Source organism: Mus musculus, chromosome 7 (genome assembly GCF_000001635.26).
Source record: "Mus musculus strain C57BL/6J chromosome 7, GRCm38.p6 C57BL/6J".
Taxonomy (NCBI): Eukaryota; Metazoa; Chordata; class Mammalia; order Rodentia; family Muridae; genus Mus; species Mus musculus.
The window spans coordinates 124,489,862-124,494,325 of record NC_000073.6 but is presented as its reverse complement, the minus strand read 5'-3'; the positions used below and the strand labels follow the sequence as shown (position 1 = coordinate 124,494,325).

General features: G+C 45.7%; 1 non-coding gene across 1 annotated transcript; it reads right to left on the bottom strand.

The window, feature by feature from the left end:
* Positions 1-1,277: 1,277 nt before the first annotated feature.
* Positions 1,278-1,420, bottom strand: Gm23168. Its single transcript, XR_003947162.1, has one exon. It is a non-coding gene; the product is annotated as a small nucleolar RNA SNORA48 (small nucleolar RNA).
* Between the last annotated feature and the right edge of the window lie 3,044 nt (positions 1,421-4,464).

The window sequence follows — 4,464 nt, the reverse complement described above, 5'->3', positions numbered from 1 at the left end:
GATTTGGGGATAAGCCAACTCAGAGCCCTGGATCTGGGCCTGGGTGGTAGTTAAGGTGGTCAGCATGATGGCTCTCCCTTATCTGCATTACCAGGACATCCTTCCAGCACTGCTCCAGCTAAGCCATTCAATGCCACCATTAGCAGGAGGCTGGGTAAGTTCTCCTGGTCTCTTGCCCTTGGGGCCAGCTCACCCATATCCACACCTTGAGGGCCAGCTCCACTGTATTGCCCAGGGGAGTTGGAGGGCTTGAGCTCTGGAGTCCAGTGAAAGGGCAGGGATAGCTCTCCTGCTCTCATGCCCTTGAAGCCAGCTCTCCCAACTATTGCAGGTACCAAGGGAGGAGAGCATTACCGTCACCCTGACACCACCTCAGGACATATGAGTGATGGTGCCACTTCTCCCCTGCTCTCATCCCAGGGTCCTGCTCCTCATCTATGCCCCTCCACCAGGGTAAGTTCTACTGTGCTGCCTAGTCAAGGTACTGCCACTTTCCTAATTACTGCAGCCAGCAAGGAACAGGACCAGAAAACCAGCTCTCATGACCCCAGAGCCAGTTCTCCTGATTGTTTCAGGTGATAAGAGGCAATCTAAGGAAGGCATAACCCTTGCACTTATGCCACCCCAAAGCAGTGGAGTAACAGGGCCCTTTGGGGCTGGCCCACCCGCACCCCTGCCACCAGGGCTAGCTCCACTCTGCTGCTTGGGCAAGATGTACAGCCTGCTGTCTAGAGTGCTCCCTCTAGTGAGAGGTGGGACAAGTCCCCCAGACCACTGCAGCCATGGAGGAGCAGGGACAGTTCTGTACAGAACCTGGACATCCATGTGGTGCCTGGCAACTGCCCTGACCAGAAATGTCCCCACGGTCTCTAGTGGTAATATGAGCCATGGATATTAACATTGACTTCTGTCACTGTGTAGCCCCAGACATGGCCCTCAGCAGCAACTTGGGCTAGAACTTTATTGCCCCAGGTGGCAAGACTGGCCACTCACAATAGGCTACTTCTCTCCGCACTTGAGTCTCCAGTTCCATCTCTCTTAGTAGGGCTCAAGCTGCTCTACATCTCTTTCTCTCCCATCTGTCCACAACATACTCACACAGTGTGGCAGCTCACATTGTAGGCTGGCCATGTGACATCCTGCAGCAAGTGGGTACCTATGGTCCACCTGTGCTTTGCCCCCAAAGGGCAGTCTGTGGGTGGCATGGCAGTCTACAGATCTCTGTCTTCCCCCTTCCGAGTTACACTGCCTGGATTGGATTGGATTGGATTGGATTTTTATGTGTCCTAGGCATTAAGCAGCTTTGCCACCAAGCCAGGCATCAAGCTAGGATGAACAAAGAGCTGCCATCTACTCTGCTCCTGACTGATATAAGAACACCACCACCAACCAGGTATCTCTTTGCCCATTGCCAGGGGCCTCTCTGATTTTTTGTAATCCTAATGATCCTAATTAACCCTACAAGGGAAAGTTGAAATATAGACTTGGCCGGCATTAGCAAGATGGAAAGGATAGCTAAACCCCTCTCTAATTAACCTCTTCATACCTTACATTTGATCTTTGGGCTTCTACTTGCAGATTAAAAATCCAACAATTTGCTTCATTTGCCCTCTGCTTGATCACTTGGTAATAATTGCTCCCTCCCAAGGCACCGATGTGACACTTTTGATTATCATTTCCTCAGACTCTCAATGCCACCATAAATCACACCTTCCTATAACATCTTTGTTTTGATATCCTAATGTTCTTAGAACGGCTATAGGCTCAAAGATGTTCGATAAACACTTTCAAACTGATAGCAGGACTTGGGTTTTCATTTCCCTTCTGTATATTTTGACAAGTCAGGTAAGCAGTGCCATGTGCATAGGGAAATGTGCAAATGCAGGAAATTCGCTGTATATTCAATGTCTTTCCATCTGCGTTGAGTGCCCCCCCCCTTCTCTGATTTTTAGTCAGGAACATGGATACTAGCTGAGGCATTTTCATAAGTGCTTGTGACACTGGACAAAGCCAATGTCACCATCAGCCTTCATTCTGTTTTGCTACTTTATGTAATTTTTCTTGCCCCTTCTCAACCTCCTGGAGGCATTCTGATCATCCTTGCTCTGCGATGAGTGGCAGTTTTGCCAGGCGTCAGCTGGCTTTGCAATCTGTGCCCTTGGGAGGCAAGTGATGGGGGTAGAGATTGGCCATCTCAGCCCAGAAAAGCTGTCAACATATATCAAAAGCATGTCTCACAGTCCAAGTAGTTTCTTCATGCCAGGCCAAGTGTCATCATAACAGTCAAATTGAGGCAATGGAGACAGACTTTGCCGAAAGAAGGTAAAATTGCTCAATGATCAGCCATGATTGGGTAAGTGTTGTAAGGAAGGAGAAATGAACAATTTGTTTCAATAAAGAATTTAATGTGTTGTGGTACTGGGTTTGCCAACAGACTTAATACACTGCTGTCCTAGTTGTGCAGGTAAAAGAATGAAGTTCATACAGTAATCTGTAGGTTCCATATTTTCTTGATACCAAAGACATAAGCATTTAATTTTATCTTTCTGCATTGTTGCCAGAGTCCTATTAGAAGGCAGTGGAGAATGCAATGTCTAGTTGTAGATCAAAGGCAGGTATTCCAACTGTCCAGGCCAGAGGTAGGAGATCTAGGCAACCTGAAGAAATAGTTGCCAATAATCTAAGCACAGTCTTCATTCTCTACTGAGGCAGCTGGAAACCCAGGAGAAGTCTGACATCCCTTATGAGGAAACAAATCTTTGCTATCTCTCTCCACAGCTACTGCAAGCCCCACACCCATTCTTTTCTTCTCTCTTGACAATATATAAGCTCTTCACTCTTCAGTCTGATGTCTCTTATCACAATGGAAGTGATTGGTGGTGAATTTAAAACACGGGCATTATCCAATTTCCTCTTTACTTGAAATTCCCCACAAGCTCCTCTGTCCTTTCTGAGCATAAGCTAGGCCCTCACAGTGACACACAGCATGGTTAATTATTACCACTGCTACCTTCTACAACTTGCTTTCTGTCTCCCCACCCCTCCCCCATGCCTGCCATGCAGAAAGCACTTAGTAAGTGTTTGTTCAGTGAAGAGTAAATGAGGCAGAAGTCCCTTGCAGGTCGGTATGTTAAAATTAATATAGTTAAGTGTTTCTAAAAGTATTCTTAACAATCCGTGATTCCCAATCCCTACACATTTATGGGGTCCTTTGTGTGATGGTGGGATCCATGACTCATTTCTAAAGTATAAAATGGTAGGGGTGACAATATAGATATTCTATATACAAGAATGAGATGGGTCTAGTCTTCCCTTTCTGCTGTTTCAGGGAAAGTGAATTGCCATGAGATGAGCCACCTATGGTGGGAAGTCCAGATGCTCAGGAAATAAGGATTCTCTCTATTAGGTAAGGGCAGCTTGCAGCCAGTAGCCAACAATAAACTAAAGCCCTCAGTTTTCTAATCATGATGGATGACTATGTTTTGACAAAGGCTGGACTGAGTGACCTCGACTGCTGTCTGTCATACCTTCAGCTAGGTCCTCAGCTAAGCAATGGTTGCTGTTGAGATTGTACCTTAATACAGCATTGTCATCAGCCTCTGCATGTGCAGTAGTGTGTTAGAGATAGGTTTACATTTATGGTCTGAGAAGTGACTGTTAGTGCTTGCCTATCACCTCCAACCCAGTTCCTTAGCATCCTTTACCTCTCTTCCTTTTAGTAGGCCTATGTCTGAAAGAAGATGTCCTGGATTCACATATTAAGGGGTGTTGCAGATTGCTGTTTGTATGTTCTGCTTCCTCAAGAGTGCCTGTATTTAGGTGCAGTCAGGTGAAAACTTAATTAGTCAGTTAAGGCTAGAGCTGAAAGTTTTAGAGAGGAAGCAGAGAGGCAGAGAGAGGAGACAGAAACGGAGACAGGAGAGGCAAGGTGGTACCTGAAGGAGAGGATAATGAGCCAAAACCACGTGGTCCTAGAAATCATAAGTAACTGGGGATTTCTTAAATAGACAATTGAATAATGTAGGCACATTTGTCCAATCTAGGTGTGCAGCTTGCATCTACATCAATCAAGTTTTGAGTTCTTTGGGTGGGCATTTTGGGGGTTGAGAATTTACTGTTATAAATCTGGCATACAAACAGCAATCCACAACAAAGGGGGACTGAGAAAAAAGGGATGTGTGTTAGTCTCGCCCATATGTGGAGAATGATCCTGAGTACCACTCAGTGGGATGTTCTGGCTAAACATCAGGGAGTCGACTCAGTGTACGACAGCTCGCCTCTTTCCCTTTCTGATGAACTGATCTCTCAAGAGAGACCGTCATTTATGATTCCTCCTCTTTCTCATTTCTTCTTGCCTCTTTAATCCTTTGCAAATATCATCATTTTGTCCATATACCTTTCCTTATTCATTCATATCAGTAGCAATATAACATACAGTTGGATTGGCCTTGTACATTCTACATT